Source organism: Canis lupus, chromosome 6 (assembly GCF_048164855.1).
Source record: "Canis lupus baileyi chromosome 6, mCanLup2.hap1, whole genome shotgun sequence".
In the NCBI taxonomy this organism is placed as follows: Eukaryota; Metazoa; Chordata; class Mammalia; order Carnivora; family Canidae; genus Canis; species Canis lupus.
Window position 1 is genome coordinate 60237877 of NC_132843.1, and position 19425 is coordinate 60257301.

Genomic DNA, 19425 nt, shown 5'->3' on the forward strand with positions numbered 1-19425 from the left:
GGCCCAGGGTTTAGCCTGTACCACTTCCCTCTGAGGTCTTGTTGCAGAAAAGAACTCAGGTCCTTGCTGCTCATAGCAACTTGGTTCCCTTCGTGGGCTCTGGGGATCCACCCTCCCGATGGTTTCCTGTCCCCCCACACCACAACCAGAAGGAGACCTCCCTTCAGAGGCCTTACACCTTTAACAAAGGTACAGACGAGCTGGTGACCTCCAAGTGCTCCCCACTGTGTGTCCTGTCCCAAATCCCCCATCGGCCACTAGCTTGAAATGAGAACAAAGATACAGAGAAAACAGTATCTTAATAAACTCTCCTGTCACGTGTGTGATTCTTTGGGTTTAGTTTTAATGAGGAGGAATCGATAGGATCCACATTTTATTTCACACCAGCTTTCTTGTTTCATCTCTTTACTAAGTTGGCTGCTTGGACTTTTAGCTAGTAAATCATCGATCAAGTTCTTTTTGTTTGTTTGTTTAGTTTTTTTATCGATCAAGTTCTTAATGGCCACATAGTAAGGAGCCAGCATTGGGCTTCTGATATACACTTAACAAACAAAAAGCAAAACGAAACATAGGCCTTGTCCTCAAGGAGCTTATAGCTCTAAAGGAGACGTGCTAAATGCATTTACTAAAAATATGGACCATATACAAGTAAGTTCAATAATCATAGCGTGTGCGGAAAGCAAAATGATTTAGAAATGGAAAAAAGAAGGGTGGGTGTAGACTGTGTTCATTCCTGTTGCTGCCATACAGATGACCACACGTTTAATGGCTTATGACAACCCAAGATGGGTCACAAATGGGTCTCACCAGGCTAAAATCAAGGTGTTGGTAGGCCCCCATTCCTTCTGCAGGCTCTAGGGGAGAATCTGTTTATCTTTTTCAGCTTCTAGAGGCTGTCTTTATCCCTGGGCTCATGGCCCCTTCCATGTTCAAAGCCAGCAATGGCGAGCCGTTCTGCACCACCCTGACCCTGATTCTTCTTCACCTCCTCCTTCCACGTGTACGGCCCCTTGTGATTACATGGGGCCCACCTGGATAAGCCAGGTCAGCTGATGAGCAACCGTACTTGCCCTTTGCTATGTAATGCAACATATTCGCAGGTTCTGGGAATTAGAACATGCACATCTTTGGGGGCTGCTCCTCTGCCTACCATAGGGGACTCCCCAGACTCTGTCCCTTGACTTCCAAACCTTCAAACGCTTGGGGACACTGCAATGTGTAGTTCTAGGCTGTTGTAATAGACCCACAAATGCTCTGATACTCTTTCAAGAGGAGCTGAATTCCTCTCCTCTCAATCGAGGGCAAGACACTGACTTGCTTCTAATGAGAATACAGTAGAAGTGATGGTGTGTGACCTCCAGGACTAAATCCTAAAAGACAGGTGGCCTCATCTTGCTGTCTCGGATGCTCTGTCTGGGTGAAGCTCGCTGCCATGTAGTGATGACATCTGAGTGATCCTATGGAAAGGGCTAAAGGCAAGGCACTGAAGCCACCCATCGAGAGCCACGTGAAGCATCATCTGGCAGCCCTACGAGAGCCTTCAGGTGACAGCAGCCCCCGCTGAAATTTTGACTGCAACCTTCTGAAAATCCTAGGAGCCAGAACCACCCAGCTAGGCTCCTTCCAAACTCCTGACCCACAGGAACTGTGGGATGATAAATGCTTGTTTTAAGTTGCTAGGTTTTGAGGTCATTTGTTACGCAGCAATAGATAAGGTATGTGCATACTTCCTGTTTGTTTTTTTTTTTAAAGACTTCAAAAATTGAGCCACAAGATATGTGGTTATATGCAGAGATGTACACTTTGATGAATTTTGGTATAGGTATACATCACTGAGATTATTCTAGAACATTTCCAGCACCTCTTTCCCACCCACACCTACTCTGCTCCCCGGTTACTGCTATTCTAATCTCTATCCTGATGCATTATTTTGCCTGTTTTTGAACTTGGTGGAATCACATATATATTTTTGGGTCTCATTTCTCTTGCTCAAAATTACGTCTGTGTAAATTCATGCATATAGTTGCGTGCATAGCAATTGTTTATTTTGTAATTGCTGTGTAGTTTCCATTTTGTGAATACACCATAATTTATTCATTCTCCCACTGGTGGCCGAGATGATTCTTTAAACAGGCTAAGTAAAAGCAATGTCCCCTGTTGCCCTCTGTGCATTTTGCCCTGTCCTTAAACACCTTCCCTGATCCCTGGTGCCCTGCAGGTCACTTTACATCCTCCTTTCTCCCTCAGCAAGAAATATTTGCTTTATTAGACTGTGGAAAACCCCAAGTCTTAGTTTAAGCCCTGATGTCTCACCAAAGCTCAGATCTGTCTGTCCAGGCCCTGGTCATCATGTCAAACTCAGTACAGCCAAAACCAGACTCCCCATCTCTGCACCCAGATCCCTTCTCTGCCTGACTTCCCAACAGGCGTCCTTATCCTTGCTCAGTGTCCTGGCAGCCGGGGCCCAGGAGGATCTCTAGACAAGGGCCGGATCTCGCTCCCCTCCAGGCTTTCCTTCAATCCCTCTGTCTGCCTATCTACCTAGCACGCTGCCTCGACATCCCAGGGGGAAATCTCATGTGCCTTCGAGCTCAGAGCCCCTGCCCCGAGAAGGCAGGCCCATGGCCTCTTCTCCTAAAGCCCCTTCGGCTTAGGATTTCTGAGAGTATGGGCAAAGTACTGAGTACAGGCTGAGAGTAGAATGTTCTTTCCTCTTTACCCTGCTCTCTATCACTTCCTCCATGATCTATGTTTGATGGCACTCAGGACCTTTTCTGGAAGAGCTGAGGATGACAGAAGAGTATGGGTTGCTTCAAGGCAGAGACCACACAGCATTGGTTTGTTATCCACAACCCCTGCCTCCTGACGGATGTGTGGATGTGTGGCTAGCATTCCCAGGTTCTGACATGGGTACCACTTAGTCGTTCAAGTTTTACACTTTCTCTCTCTCCCATCCTCCCATAGCAAGTGAGTACCAATTCCCAAGCAATCTTTATAACACTTCCCGTGTCCATTCCCCAATCCTCTAATTCCCACATATATGCTAACCCAGGCTCTTAGCATCTGGATCCTAAACCACCTACAGTACCTTCTGACCCACTCCCCTTGACTCCAGTAGTTTCTTCCAATCTGGAATTCATTTTGTACACACCACTTCCAGCTACTCGGTCCTTAACCACTGCTTTTGACTCCAACTGTTCCTTGCTGAAAAACCTCCCATACCCATTGCTCATGGGATAACGTCAAAATCCAAACTCCGTTCAAGACCTTGCGTTTCTGAGCTAATCTTAGATGTTTGAAATTTTTCCCCCCTTTTCCGACATCTACACGTTGGTAAATGTACACTCCAGGGTCCCACGTGTGCCCTGCACATCCCCACACCCTTGTCTTTGCTCACCCATCCTCCCATCTCCACAAAGCCCCCATCGTCCCAGCTGGACTGCTCTCTCCTCCCACACAGCTCCTCCAGGACTCGTGACCAGGCTGCTCAGCCATTCAGAGACATTTCCCACCTCCTTACTAAGTCAGCCTGTGTGTGTCTTCCCTTCCCACGCAGCCTGTCAGTTTCTAGAGCCAACGCTTACATTGTCTTCATCCTCAGCATGGAGTTCAGAGCCCTGCATGTGGTAGGTTCTTAGGAGGTGTTTTGGTTTTTGTTTTTTTTTTTAAGATTTTATTTATTCATGAAAGACACAGAGAGAGAGGCAGAGACACAGGCAGAGGGAGAAGCAGGCTCCATGCGGAGAACCCGATGTAGGACTCGATCCCAGAACCCCGGGATCACGACCTAAGTCAAAGGCAGGTGCTCAGCCGCTGAGTCACCCAGGCGCCCAGGAAGTGTTTGTTGCCTAAACTTTTGCTGCAGACGCTGAGCTGGCTCTCTTACCCCCTGCCTCCTTCCAGGACTTGCAGCCTTGGCACCATGCCCCAGGGGTCCCCCTGTGCCGGGGGTGGAGGGGGAATCTCCTCCCACAGGGGTCCCTCCAAGACCCAGCAGGCTCAGGGGAGGGGCTGAGAAAATCCTTCGGACAATGCAGACTTCCATCCCAGATCCTGTCTGGAAATCTGCTTATGTGACTGTGTCCTGGGTGCAGATTGGCTCACGGGATGAGGAAAGTTCCCTCGTGAGACCTGATTTGGGGGCCGAATTCCTCTCACTGCATGTTTAAACCTAAGCAGGACTAAAGCAAGGTCATCAGGAAACAGGGCTGCTGGGACCAGCTGAGGCTGGTCCTGGGGGCCAATGATCAGCCCTGAGGCCCGGCGGCCTTGGCCTCTGCGTCCACGTCCTCTGACTCTCCCAAGCTCCCTGTGCCCCAGCTCCACGTCATCCAGTGCAGAGGCAGCAGAAGGACAACCGTGCAAGCTGAGGGGACACGCTTGCCTGGCTGTCAAACAGCTGTCACGTCTGCCCTTGGGAATGGACCGTCCGGGAGCCGAAGCCCATCATTCCTGCTGACGCCGCAGGCGGGCCGGCTTTGCTGTAAGCCTGCCCCTTCTCCGCAGGTCTCAATGTCACCTCACCCAGAGTGTCATCGCACTTGGTCTCCTCTCCCAACGATGCTACCCTGTCCTGTGTACTGAGCCTCTCGGGGGGCATCTCCCCAACCGGGCTCCCCCTCTGCGCCGCAGGTGCCAGGTGATCACACCGAGGTGGATCTCCAACTCCGCTTGCCCAGGAGTCTTTCCCTGGGAGTTGGGAATTTGGTGAGACTGCCCTGGCCCCCAGAACTGAGGGCTACTGACTGGGGGGCTGGAGACAGAGCTGCCACCACCGGCCAAAGAGGCAGCAAAGGCTGGTTTGTAGAAAAAAATGGGACGCCTGGGAGGCTCAGGGGTTGAGCGCCTGCCTTCGGCTCAGGGCGTGAGCCCAGTCCCGGGATCGAGTCCCGTATCGAGCTCCTGCAAGGAGCCTGCTTCTCCCTTTGCTATGTCTCTGCCTCTCTCTCTATATCATTCTCGTGAATAAATAAATAAAATCTTTTTTTTTTTTTAAACCAATTTGCAGAGAAAGAAGAAAGAAGCAGAGAAGCTGAGAGAAGTGGAGAGCTGCGTGGTTCCCGAGGAGGGCGCCAGAGCCACTTTCTAGGCCCGGGCCCTGCTGGCTCCTGCCTTAGCTTTGTGACAGTCCCCAGACTCTGGGCCTGTGGTGCCCTATTGCTGTCAGAGTAGAGCAGCTCCCCATTAGTGTTGAATCAGGCTCCCCAATGTTAGAAGGAATCAGAGATCATCCGAGCCAGTCTCTTCCACTTACTGAGGGGACTCTCAGGCCCAGAGGGGTGCAGCGAGGGCGCCCCCCCTTGAACATACAGTCAGTGTGTAACCAAGCCAGGAGCAGACCCCAGCTGTCCGACCTCGGCCCAGTTCCCCTTGCTCCCTTTGCCCTGTGGCTCTCTGGGACCCCCTCCACTCCCAAGGGTGACAGGATGAGGAAGGAGGAGCACAGCTCTCGGGGTCCACTGGACCTGGGTAGGAATCAGTGGTGTGGCCGCAGGTCAGTCACTTCCCTCCTCTCTGAGACTCTGGGATGGAGCAATGAAAATGCTAATTAATAGGGGGTATGGTGGGAGGGAAATGAGAGTATATGTAAAGGAGTTAATTTTTTTTAAGATTTTATTTATTCATGAGAGACACACACAGAGTGAGGCAGAGACACAGGCAGAGGCAGAAGCAGGCTCCATGCAGGGAGCCCGATGTGGGACTCGATCCTGGGACTCCAGGATCACGCCCTGGGCTGAAGGCAGATTCTGAACCACTGAGCCACCCAGGTGCCCCTGAGGAGGGAGTTACTTTTTAAAATGAAAACTCATGATGATGACGACAGTGAGGTCAGAATTGCTTCTCCTCAGTTAAAAGGCGTTCGGTTCTGTACGGACTCCAGGGGCAGCCAGACCTGCAACGAGAGGAATGTGGATCTCCGTTCATTTAACAAACAAATGACCTATAGCTGTCTTGAGCGGAGACAGGATGTGTATATTAGGAAATCAAACAGCAGGAAAATATAAGACCGGTATGGGATGGGGACAGGCTCTTCCAGAGCACAGAACAGGCCACCCCATTGTAACACAGCCTCTCAGCCCTGTAACCTCAGTATCTGGTTCCCACAGAGTGAGGTCGATGGGCTCACCCAATCCACCCACAGATTACAGGTGCCACAGCCCCAGGCCCTGATCTGACAGAGACACATGTGGCTGAGTCACAATGAGGTAATGAGGTGGTCAGGCTGGCCTGGGAGGAGGCTGTGTCATCCATTCCCATCCCCCCATGGAGCCTGGCACAATCCTGATTCCCGCATCCCTTTTCCTAGGTCATTCTCCTGGGCCGGAGGCCACAGCTGGTCCTGAAGGTGGACAAGGCCGTGGACAAGGCTGGCCTCAGGCCTCGACCACCATGGATGGGAGCCCAGACCAATCTCTCTCAGGCTCAACAGGTCTGTCTATACCCATTTCCATGCCAATAGACTATCCACCTGCTTTCCTAAGTGGTCTACCCTGACCGGCTCCAGAGGCTCCTGGCCACTGGCCTCCCTGCACCCCCTTCAGTATTTCTTTCTTTTAAAAAAAAGATTATTTATTTATTTATTCATAAGAGGCACAGAGAGAGAGGCAGAGACACAGGCAGAGGGAGAAGCAGGTTCCTTGTGGGGAACCCGATGTGGGACTTGATCCCAAGACCCCAGGATCACACCCTAATCCGAAGGCAGACACTTAACCACTGAGCCACCCAGGCATCCCACCCTCTTCAGTATTTCAGGTGATTTTTCCTCCTCTATGTGTGATCAAGGTGACTCTTTGCTACTTCTATGTTAAAACAAACACAACAAAGCAAGTTCCGTCTTCAGAATGGAGATGGAAGAATGACTGGAAGCCGGACCCTGATCCCAGCAGTAGAAGACGGAAGGCGGGAAGTGTGCCCTTGCAGGTGATGGAGCAATGTTTAGTGGTGGTTCTGCTCGTGTGACACTTCAACATGAATATCAGCTTTTTAAAGTGGTGACCAAGAAAGTTTTGGTTTGGTTTCATTTTTTATGGTGATGAATTTGTGGGGAGATGAGCACCTCCGCTGTGAGTCTATTTAGCATGACGCTCCTGAGGAGCAATCTGGTGACACGTATCAAATGGCTTAAAAGACAGGAAAAAATTATGAATGGATGCCAAGACTTAGCTCATGGACACACATCACAGAGTCATTTATAAGATATATTTAAAATGGGAAACAATGGAAATGGACACCAATTGGTTAAATTATGGCGCACCCATAAAGTGGAATGTGCTACTGACATTAAGAAGAATAATAATATTGTTGAAATATATTCAATACCATCAAGAGATGTTAATGATATGATGGCAAATGAAAAACAGCATATTATGAAACAGTATTAGTATAATCTCATTTTTGGTAAAAGCGTGTGTGGGGCTGTGTGTGTGGGTACACACATGTGTTTAGAGGTGTGCATGAACTGAAAAGCCTTAGAAGGGACATAAGAATAACAGCACAGAATCATTCTCTGAACAGAAGGATTATGACAACTTTTTCTGTCATTCTTTGTGCTTACCTATGATTTCTAGTTGTTTCCACAATGAACTTGTATTATTTGTATAATAAAAAATAACTTTTTTTTTTTTAAGGAAGAGGGGGCTGGCCCAAGAAGGACTCTCTAGAAAGGAGGTAAAGTCAATCGAGACCACCTAAAATCTCTTCTGATGGAAAGTACCTTAGACCCTTCTATTCCTTCTATTTCCTAGGAGTGACTAGGGAAGTCACGCCACAGGACCTTTGCACTTACACATGTTCACTCCCACTTCCTCAACTATCCACATGCCCAGCTTCCTCACCTCAAAATTACCTTCTCAGGGACACTTTCCTTGTTATTCCTTATAAAAAACAATATCCCCAGCCTCAGCATTCCTTATGGTCCATACTCTGCTTTATTTTTCTCTCCAGCACACTTATCCCCAACTTATATCATATATATCCTACTTGTTTGTTGTCTTCTACTAGGGTATGATCTCCTTGAGAACAGAGTTTTGTTTTGCTCCAACTCACATGTGCTCTATCTCTAATAAACAAATGGATAGAATAGTGGAGTCTTGGGCTATATCCCAGACCTACCGAATTAGGGTCTGCATCTGCACAAGATTTCCCAGGTGACTCCACACCCACTGCCTTCTGAGAAGCAGTGCTCTGTGCTTTGCTATTAGGTGTATGGAAAATATGGGGCCTGGGTCTGGCCAAGGGGCTGCTTATAGTCTGGGTTAGTCTAGTTTTGGGTTTTGTACCCCTGGGGGTTGTTCCCCTGCCCGCTGCTCCCCGACCCAGGAGCAGTTCAGTATCTGCTGTTGCAATCCTGGGGAGGTGCTGAAAAGGGTCTGGTGCAGATAACAAAGCATTTGGTTTCTCTCTTCAGCTACCCCCTAGACCCCTGGGGGAGAGCCAGCGTTTCATGTGGATTAGTGAACCCTCAGCACCAGCCTCTGCCCAGGAGCCAGTCCCATTGTGGACAGGGTTGCTTCTCTTTCTTGGAGGAAACCGCCCAGTTCACTTAAGGAAAAGGAGACTTGTGCCTTTCAAACACATGTGACAGAGCCCATTGCCATAGGAGATGGGGCCCTGAGCCAAGACTAGAAGCTCTTCAGACTTGACTCTTAGGCCAGGGAGATGGTCGAAACAAAAACAAAACCTACTTTCAATTAAATTGTTAATGCCTGGGAGCCCACCCTGACGCTCATTTCTATCACTAGGAGCCACCTTCAGCTAGACATTCACTCAACAGTAGGCCTGAAATAAAACCAGAAATCCTCACTCCTAGCCTTGCCCCGGCACATTGAAAACAGGAATATGCATAAAAAGCCGTCTGCAGGAGTCGACTATTGGAAATGCACCAGCAGAGGGCGCGAGAGCCCCACCAGTCCCTGCCCACTGACCTCTCCAGGAGGAGCTGCAAGGTCTCTGGAAAGGAAATCAGACAAGATGGGCTGGTGCGGGGGTGGGGGGTGGGGGGTGAGGGGTGTATCCAGACCCTAGGCCTCACCCTGGATTCATCTTTGTAATTTGGTGGGACCCCAAGATGACTGACTCCTCTGATTTGTGCCTACAGGAAAGCCAGAGAACCCACGTAAGGAATCAATTCCAAAAGGCCTCCTCAAAATCCAGTGTTTGAAACTCATAAGAAGTGACATCCATCCATCCCTTTATTTATTTACCCAGCACTTTGTTGAGCACCTGCAGTGACCCAGGCATGGGGCTAGACCACGCATTTTCCCAGAAAGTGGTGCTGTAACAATAGTTAGATTTGAGACTAGCCCTCAGAAGCCTTTTAAGTCTTTAGAGAAAATAGAATTAGTGAGACTATTTTCTGTTCTAGAGTAGAGAAAAGGAATGGAGGAAGGACACTATGGAAGAGAAGAATTGGAGAGATGAGCAGGAATAAGAGGACCTTGGGGAAGAAGTAAAGTTGGGTTTCAACCCCTGCTCAGTGATAAAATATTAAACCTTAAAAAGTTTGTCTCTGGCATCCTCCCATTTCCTTTTCTAGACCCTGACTTGGGTCTAGACCCTCATCTCCCCCAGAGCCCCAGGACTGCACGGGGCTCGCCCAGAACCCCTCTCTGCAGCATGTCCGAGGCTGGCCCGTCCATCGTGGCTGCCATGCTCCAGAGTTTTCTATTCTGCACTCCTGCCCACTCTCCCTCACCTGCGGCTGCCCTTCTCAGCTCAGTGCCTGTGGGACAGCAACCCATTAAACTAATGTACCCCATGTGTCAGGCTGGCCCTCTCAGGGATGTGCGCATCTTCTAAAGAGCACCCAATTCATCTTTCATTGATAAGTTCCCAGACAGTGGGCTGGAGGGTCAGGACAATTTCAGGCTGTTTATTCAGGGGTGGTATTTTGGAGAGCCAGGCCTGCCACCACGGGGTTCCCACATGATCCCTTAGAGGAGCTGGGAGGAGGGACCTCTGGGGGTGAGAGGCTGGTACAGAAAGGTCAAGAAAGGCAAGTCAAGGATTCACAGGTCAGGGATAAGTATCTCTGAGCGGTTTTGAGTGTGTGTGAAGTGACTTTATGTGTGATTCTGTGTGCTTGGATGAGGCCAGAGGGAGAAGGTCAGTTCGCAGGGAAGGATGGGCCACAGGGCTGGATGCAGGAAAACTGCTGAGGCAGGAGAAAGGGCCTCAGGAGGTCTTGTCATGGCATCTACAGGCCTGCTGGCCCAGGGCCACCACCCGGGAAGCCCTCCTTGCCCGGGCTCTGCAGCATCAGGCGCCCACAGCTCAGAACAGGACAGGACAGGGGGCTGTGCCCACTGCCCATACGCAGCTCCCTGCTGCTGGGGAGGGCCACTGAGCAGGCCCGGTCTCGGCTGTGCGGGGAACTCAGGTGGAGGGCTGCGGCTTTCCTAGAGAGCCTGCAGGCGGGGGGTAAGTGAGACTCAAGGGGCCCTGGGGGACAGTTGTGACAAGGCCATTGCACAGGCCACAGAGCGGGCGGGACCGTGGCACTTCACACTAAACTTGGCCTTTATGTTGAATCTTGGGCGTCATGCACGTTGTTTCCCCACCTTACCTCCCTCCGAGGCCTGCCAGGGGGTCCCAGGTGAGAAGCTCACCTGCTTGTTATTTCTCTGCAAGGGCCCTGTGGCTGTGCAGCAGGTGGGGCGAGGAGGGAGGAAACCAATTTGTTCACCAAGCGTTGGTGGGATAACAGGACAGTCTAGGCACCTGTGCACGTGGCATTTAAAGCTGCGGTTGCTCTGCCCCATTCGCTATACCTTTGCTAATGCCGCTCCCATCTCAGGGAATGTGCCCCAGCCCAATCCCTCCAAGTCCCAGCCATCCATGGTGACAGAGGGCAAACCAGCAGTTCCCTTTAGGGAGAGAATAACAGGGAAGAGGCTCAGGGGAGGGTTCTAGAGTGCTGGCAGTTCCCCCATTTATTGATCTGGGTGGCATGATATGGGTGTGTGGTGTGATAGGGGTGTGTGCTGGGCATAAAAAAAGTATTCCTCAAACTGCAAATGTAAGATTGTGCAGCTGCTTTGGAAAATAGTTTGTCAGTTCCTCAAAATTTAACATGGGGTTAGTACATGGCCCAGAAATTCCACTCCTAGGTACCCCACCCCAAGGAATTGAAAACATGCCCAGACAAAAACGTGCACATGAATGTTCATAGCAGCATTATTCATAATGGTTAAAAGAGGAAAACAACCCAAATACCCATCACCTGGTGATGAGTGGATAAACAAGGTGTGGTCTCTCTGTGCAATGGAATATTATTCACTCATAAAAAGAGACGAAGTACTGCCCCACGCTACAATGTGGATGAACCTGGAAAACAGTGAGAGTAACCAGCCACAAAACAGGCTACACATTGTATGATTTCATGTATATGAAAAGTCCAGAAGAGGCAAATCTTACAGAAAGAGAAAATAGATTAGTGATTGGCGAGGGCTGAGAGAGGGAAAAATGGATATGGGATTTCTTTAGAGAGGTGATGGAAGTGTTCTGGAATCAGACAATGGCAGTGGTTGTCCGGCTCTGTGATTATAAATGATCAAATTGTATGTTTTAATGGGATGAATTTTACAATATGTATACCTTAATACTAATTTTTAAAATTTACTATAATGGCAGCCCGGGTGGCTCAGCGGTTTAGCACCGCCTTCAGCCCAGGGCGTGATCCTGGAGACCCTGGATCTTGGAGACATCGGGCTCCCTGCATGGAGCCTGCTTCTCCCTCTGCCTGGGTCTCTGCCTCTCTCTCTCTCTCTGTGGGTCTCTCATGAATAAATAAAATCTTAAAAAAAATAAAATAAAATTTACTATAAAAGGGAAAGTGCCACTACTATGTTGCTGTTCTGCCTCCTGATTAAAAAAAAAAAAAAAAAATCCCAGCCACTGTCCCAGCCAAAATGCTGCCTTCTCTATGAAGGCATTTCTCTGAGCTCCTTGGCATTCACTGCCAACACCCTCCTTCCTACTTATTGCTTTTGGATCCTGGCCACTCAGAGTGTGGCCCATGGACCAAGCATCACTGCATCATTTAGGAGCTAGTTAGACCTCGGCCCCCCAGGCCTACTGACTCAGACTCTGCGTTTTGATGAGGTACCCAGGTAATTTGTACGCATATTAAAGTTTGAGAAGCCCTCCCCCCCCAACACACACACCTGCTGCCAACAAAAGAGATGTTAAGGGGATCCCTGGGTGGCGCAGCGGTTTAGCGCCTGCCTTTGGCCCGGGCCGCGATCCTGGAGACCAGGGATCAAGTCCCACATCGGGGTCCCTGCATGGAGCCTGCTTCTCCCTCTGCCTGTGTCTCTGCCTCTCTCTCTCTCTCTCTGTGACTATCATAAATAAATAAATTAAAAAAAAAAAAGATGTTAAGCTCCTCAAGACTGTCTTTGTTTATCTCTACCGAGTCTATGATCATAAATATTTGTTGATTCAGAGGTCAAACATGTTCATCCCCAAAGAATGCTGAGCGGCCTTCCAACTACAGCTAATACCTGCTCTGACTTAAGACTTTAAGACTTTAAGACCAGGATCAACTAAAATTTGAGGTAATAGGTAAACTCCTGACATTCAGAGTGAGATCTCCAAATACCATTTCCCACTGAAAGCAATCAGGGCTCTTCGGACAAACGGCTGATTCTAGATCTGGGCAGAAAGTGTGCAAGAGGCTTACACAAAATGTAGGAGACTTCTTGGGTCATGTCTAAGAATTCAGGAGCCAGGTGGAAGAGACTCTCACTGGCCAAAATGTGGCGACGTGAGCATCAATGACAATGCCAACTACAATGAATCGAAACACACCAAATGTATCAAAAGCCACAAATTAATAATAATATTCAAAGCAAAACAAAACTTTTTTTTCACTGTTGCAGGATGCTAGGAAAGCAACTCATTATTTTGAAAATGGTAGAGGAAGAAAATCAGGCAATTATCCTGGGTATCAAATAATAGATAATAGCGTTAGCCATCATTTCTCCTTCACTTATAGGCTAGAGTTCTTCTATGAAGGAGAAATGATGGAATCAGATATCACTATTTTGAAATATTTAATGAACCAAAAGATTCAGGCATTGGTTGTCTGTAGCATCTAGTATCACGGGAAGTGACAACAGGACGTCATGTGCCTCCTGTTGGAAGAACAGAGCACCACTGAAACCAAAGCTGAACCTGATTATGCTCTAAATCCTGTACCAATTTACAGGAAAAATAGGAACAGAGGGCTTGTTAAATGACATCATAGGGAGATCATCAGATCTAGATTGTGGACACGTCTACAGGATAAACAACCCTGTGTCTTCAACAAACAAACTACAAGGGGAAAAAAAAGACATTACCTATAGATTAAAACAGACTAAAAGTTACATCAACCAATTTCCACATGTGAACCTCACTTGGACCTTGTTTCAAACTATTTTTTAAATGTTTATTATTGAAGTATAGTAAATCTACGATGTTATATTCGTTTCAGGTGTACAACATAGTGCCTCGAGAATTCTCTTAGTGCTCATCACCAGTGTTGTCACCATCTGTCACCATACATCATTATTACAACATTATTAACTACATTCCCCATGATGTATCTTTTCATCTCTGTGGCTTATTTATTTTATAACTGGAGGTTTGTACCTCTTAATCCTCTTCCCTTATTTTGCCCACCCCTGTCCCCTCTGGCAACTACCACTTTGTTTTCTGTATTTCAAGACTCTATTTATGTTTATTTGTTTTGATTTTTAGATCCCACAAATAAGTGGAATCACATGGTATTTGTTTCCCTGTCTGACTTACTCCGCTTAGCATACTATTCTCTAGGCCTATCCAGATTGTCACAAATGGCAAGGTGTCACTCTTTTTTATGGCTGAATAATATCCAAACTATTTTTTAAATCCATTCATGACAATCTCAAGATATCAGGGAAATTTGAACAGTAGGAATTATTGTTAATTTGGCTTGATGTATAATAGAATTGTGCTGTTGAAACAAAAAGAATTATTTTTGAGTGATGTACCAAACTTTTACAGAAGAAACGGTATCACATCTGGGATTTGCTTCAAACTACAAACAGAAGCTGGGCAGATTGATGGGTGTGGGGTCAGCTTGGCTATTGCTGTGGTTGGGGGATGGCCAGGTGTGTGATAGTCCATGATGCTATTCTGTCTACTTTTATGTGTGTTCCAAAGTTCTAAAATTAAAAAAGCTAAAACAGGAGATATATAACTAAGTGTCGATCTAGAAAAAATATAGTACAAGCGAAAAAAAAAATGGATTTTAGGTCAAAGATCCAAAATTGTATAAGAACAATAAGATGGTCTTCCTTGTCTCATTTTCAACTTACTTTCCCATAATTAGATTTTTTTTATAATGTAATAATCTACCTTCAGAGGTGTTCTACAAACTCCAACTCACATCCAGAGAAAGCAGCAGAAAATTAAAAGTTGTACAAACTCAAGGAGAAAGAATTGGATACAGAAATAATTATGGAAGATTTGGGGTCAGGAAGGAGACTTGCTGAATTCACACCAGATTTCACACCAGTGAAATTCAGAATTCCACTGACCGAAAGCCTGAGCCAGGCTGCAGATGTGTTCACCATGGACTTGGGGATGGAAATAGTGTCTCAGTTTAGCAACATTCTCCCTAACAGAATCAAATGTTAGAGACTGGGTCTCTCCCATGGCTGCACATTCAAATCCCTGGGGGAGGGCAGCCCGGGTGGCTCAGTGGTTTAGCGCCACCTTCAGTCCAGGGTGTGATCCTGGAGACCCGGAGTCGAGTCCCATGTCGGGCTCCCTGCATGGAGCCTGTTTCTCCCTCTGCTTGTCTCTCTCTCTCTCTCTGTCTCTCATGAATAAATAAAATCTTAAAAAAAAAAAATCCCTGGGGGAGCTGTGGAAACCAGCCCCTCTCCCCTTCCCAGTTAAAGTGAGTCCTCTGCAAGAGGCCAGGCTCCACAGGTGATGCCCCAGATGCAGCCAGGGTTGAGGCTCTTGGTGTCTGGGCAGGCAGGCTTGGGATTTCAGCTGGTCTGGGCACATCTAACCACAGCTGGGAAATGGTGGCAGTCACTGCTGGTTGAATGACGAAGAGAGTTGACAAGTGAAACACTGGGTGTCAACTTCATTCTGTTTGCTGTGAGTCACTTGAGGTCATTTGGAGCCACTGTCCAACCTGAGTCACTTCTCCCTGGGTCTCTGGGGTGTGGAACTGAGGAGGCCAAAGCGTGGCCCCCCGGGGCTCAGTCCTGGGCTCGTGTGGCTGCAGGTTTCAGCAGCACACATACTGTCCCCAGGGTAGACAGCTGCTGGGCAGAAGCCAGCGGGATAAAGCTGGGAGGAAAAGGCTGCAGGGGTGCACGTGGGTCGGCCTCCCACCGTGTGCTGGGCCGTGAGTCAACTCGGAGTGACACCCAGCAGGCAGTGGGCAGCGCCAAGCCGGGATTCCATCTCCAAGGCGACCGGCAGCAACCAGGCGACCCACGGGCCAAATCACTCCCAGCAGAATCTGAGCCCAGCGCTAAATAGTGGCTTTGGTCAGCGCCACCACAGAGATTCAATTGGCTAACTGACAGGAAGCCCAGAGATTTCAAATAAATGTGTCAGGAGCCACTGATTCCTGGCATTTGAAGTGGGGTGGGGGAGGGCAGTTTCTAAGCAATCAGGACACATTGTGGGGAAATGTGATTCAAGTTTCCAAAACGCCCTTCTCAGGCATTACTAGACACTGAGCGAGGCCCCTCACTGCGACCACCTGGCCCATCTGCAGTGGGATGGGCAGTTCCTTAGTCAGCTCAGGCGCTGCTTGGCCTCCTTGCTGGTCTAGCAGGAGATCACCACTTTTAGGCCCATTTGGCCCAGAGGGAAGGCTCCTACCCCACACATATGATTTGTGACTAAGCTGACCTTCTACTATACCCTTCTTCTGCTCCAGCTGTGACTCCATCACCCTTTACCCCAGCCCCACCCGAGTTTGCCAGCCCAGCATTGCTCATGCATCCCTAGCCTGGGGTCCTTCTCTCTTGGCCACTCAAGAACTCCCCTTTTCAGGCAGCTCTGCTGGCTGCCAGTTGGCCTTCATGGGACCTTCGCCTCTCTGACTGGGGCCATAAAGGCCCTGGTATCACTTACCTGCTGCCAGGCAACAATAAGGCAGGGATTTGTAAGCAACCAAGCAAGCAAGCAATGAGAAGTTTAAGACCCTCAAAGAACTTCAAGCAAGCCATCTTTGGTCCATGTGAGGCCAAAGGAAGGCAAAGTGATGTGGCGTGAGGACTGTGCAGTCAGGAGAGTTTCTTGGAGGAGGCTAGACTTAAACCAGGTAAGGAGGACAGGCTGGATATTAGTTAGGTACTAAAAAGTGATAGGACTGAGCAGCCAACATATGGTGATGGGAAAAAAGTCAGGAGTGAATGGGCTCTGAGAATCCTTGTGGGCAGGCAAGAGTACCCACAACATATAACCACCAACCTTGACCCACCAGAGTGTGGACATCCTGGCTGTGCCAGCTGTGACCCTCTAGTTGCTGGATTCGGATCTAGGGTCTCCTGGAAAAGGACCAGGGTAATGATATGCAGGTGGCATTTGTATTGGGGGCTGGGGCTCAGGGGCTTACCAACCAGGATGGAAGCAGCTGGGTATTTCAAGACCCCTGAGGACCATGAGTAGTGTGCACTGTCTGAAGCTGTGCCCAGCCTGTGTGTGGGGCAGTGGCCACAAGATGTAAGCCCAGTGGCTCAGACATTCTAATGGGCTACGTTAGCCACACACTTGTCTGTAGGAGCACACAGTTGTGAGTCAGGAGCACCCATTTTCCCTCCTTCTTGGAAAGAATTATGTTCCAGCATAGCACAGAGGGCCCAGAGGGCATCCACTGCTGTTGAGAATGCTGAGATGTCTCTACCCTGGCCCAGCCAACACCCGAACACAGCCCAGGCTCCTCCCGAGAGATGCTGTTAGCCTTGCAGCCGCATTTCTGACTCAGAGGTTTGCAATCCCCTTGGGAGTCGGACTTCAGCCTCAGTCTGGTGAAGTCGGGAGAACTCCCAGGGACAAGGAGACTAGGAGGTTTGATGACTTGTCAAACCTCATTCAGAGCCAGAAAAATCTGAAGATTGTCCCTGGAACATGGTGGTTGCTGTTAGAACCTGTGCCATTGGGTCTGGCTTTCAGGGAAAGAAGCCCTCCCCTTTACAGAGGGCACGAACATTCAGAAGCAGCAGTGAGGACCTGGCAGGGGTCACACAGCAAGACTGGGACATGCCAGGAATCCTAACTTCAGGGATGGGGAGGAGAAGAATCTCAACCCTGCTAGTGGGCAGCAGAGCGAGACAGCGGCTGGGAGCTCAGCACAGCCCGGGGAGGGACAATCGTCAGAGGCAGCCGCAGGCACGGACCAGCTGGTGCCAGCCAGGAGGGGACGTACCGAGAGGACGTGAAGACCCTCGCAAACACTGTCAGTGGGAGGCCGGGAACCACGCTGGGGACACCGGCAGGCCCCAAGGCGAGCCACGGCCACATCACTGCTGAGACTGCGGCCCGCACGGTGGTCTCTTGGCGCCGCTGCCAGAGCTGCGAATCCATTCTCTTCTGTTGCTGTCCCTTCTCCCTCACAGGTCGGAGCCCGCAGGTGCCGGGGCCAGGAGGGAACACCTGGAAGCTCTGCAGGGTGCGGAGAAAGAGCACCTGGCACCTTCAACTCCAGGGACCCGATGGATCCTGCCTCCCACCAAGATCACATGGGGGAAGGGGGTGAGTTCGCCCCAGAGAGGACAGGTGCTGGAAGCTGGGAGCAGCCAAAACACAAACGGCAACAAATGCCCACCATACACCAGAGAAGCAGCCTCATGGATGGCAACAGTGGCATCAGCTAGTCAGGTCTTTAAACTTAGAGAATATCCAGATGATAACATCACCTACGGATGAATGAAGAGCAAAAGACTTTGTGTGGCTACATTCTCCTACTCCACATGGGGCCACATTCGAAGCACACATTTACAAGTGCAACACCCTGGGGGGGTTGGCTGGGGAGGTCCTCTCTACGCGGACACTTGAAAATGACTCAAATCTCCTCCTCCATGGAGTTTGCTTCACTGATGGTGCAGTTTCTACTTCATGCAGACAGAGAGGACGGTGTGAACAACCAATGGAGACCTCATCAGAGGTCTGGTCAGGCCCTACCAGATGCGGCGACAGGCCCATGAACACCCTGAAATTGTGTAGAAAACGCTGCATGTGTGCACACGTAGTTTTTCTGGAGCCAGGTCAGAGCTTTCATGGGACCCTCAGATGAAAACAAACACTGTTCTAGAATAATGCTTCCTCAACCCTTTCCTGATGCCCCTGAGGCCTGATGGGATACTCTGAGAGATCAATTTCCATCCCACCCATTCAAGTCAGGCATATAATCCTACCTTCTCGGTCAACACTCTGGACCCACAGGCTCTCTCCCTGCCACCAGAAGCCAGAGTCCTACACCTGACTTGGGTGTTGAAAAGTTGTCTCATCTGAACACATCCAGACAGAACTCTTGATTCGTGTCACACCCCCCTTCTTTGCCCAGTCTTCCCTATCACAGTTAATGATGATCTTCTTTTCTAGGAAGAGGGAGAACTGTTACGCTCTGGGTTCAAATCCCAGCTTTTCTGCTTGCTGGCTGTGTGACTTTATGCAAACTGATTAAACTCTCTGTGCCTCAGTGCCTTCTTCTTCAATAATACCTAGTTCATAGTAGTGCGGTGAGATCTAAATAGCTTTAAAATATGTCAAGGGTTTTGAAGAGTGTCTGGTTAACAATGAATATTAGCAATTGCCATTCTTCCGGTTGCTCTGGACAAATCCTAAGAATGAGCCTTTCTTCCTTCTCCTTGCACATCACACCCCAATCCACGAGAGATTCCAGTCCATTCCACGGTGGGACACATACCACACACCTGGCCTCCTCTCCCCATGTCCATGACTGCTGGCCTCGTCCAAGCCACAGTGGCACTCCTGCTGACCTCCTAAACTGTCGCCTTGCTTCTGTTATTCCCATCCTCCCCACAAATGACAGTCGGGAGGATCTTCTACAAAAGTAAATCAGACCAGAGCCCCCCTTTTCAGACTCAGAACATACCCGACACACTCCTTATTTCAGCGGACAAGTCCTTACCTGCTCTGGCCCTTGCCCACCTCTCACGCCTCACCTCCTCCCACTTCCCCTTCCTCCCTTGGCTCCCCTCTGCTTAGAATAAGGCCAGAGTAGAGGAGGTGCCCCTGGGGCTGTTTGCCTAGGATGCGGAGGGGAATTCCTCTGAGATGACGGTGGGCACAGAATAAGTACTGGAGAAAGCCATGCCCGTAGCTGGTGTGGGGAAGGGTGCACGCACGCGTGCACACACACATTTCTTGGCCAAGACCTGGGTTTCTACAGAGGGTGCTCAGGGC

At 49.3% G+C, this 19425-nt stretch overlaps 1 long non-coding RNA gene across 3 annotated transcripts; it reads left to right on the forward strand.

Annotated features, from left to right (window-relative positions):
- Positions 1 to 4582: 4582 nt before the first annotated feature.
- Positions 4583 to 9503, forward strand: LOC140635722 (uncharacterized). Of its 3 annotated transcripts, XR_012033068.1 has the most exons (7): positions 4584 to 4707; positions 5009 to 6430; positions 6784 to 6921; positions 7629 to 7668; positions 8742 to 8945; positions 9098 to 9115; positions 9365 to 9503. It is a non-coding gene; the product is annotated as an uncharacterized lncRNA (long non-coding RNA). The 3 variants fall into 3 exon arrangements; XR_012033069.1 differs by lacking the exon at positions 9098 to 9115 and having other exon boundaries at positions 4583 to 4707; XR_012033067.1 differs by having other exon boundaries at positions 4587 to 4707; positions 9098 to 9503.
- The last annotated feature ends 9922 nt before the right edge of the window (positions 9504 to 19425 follow it).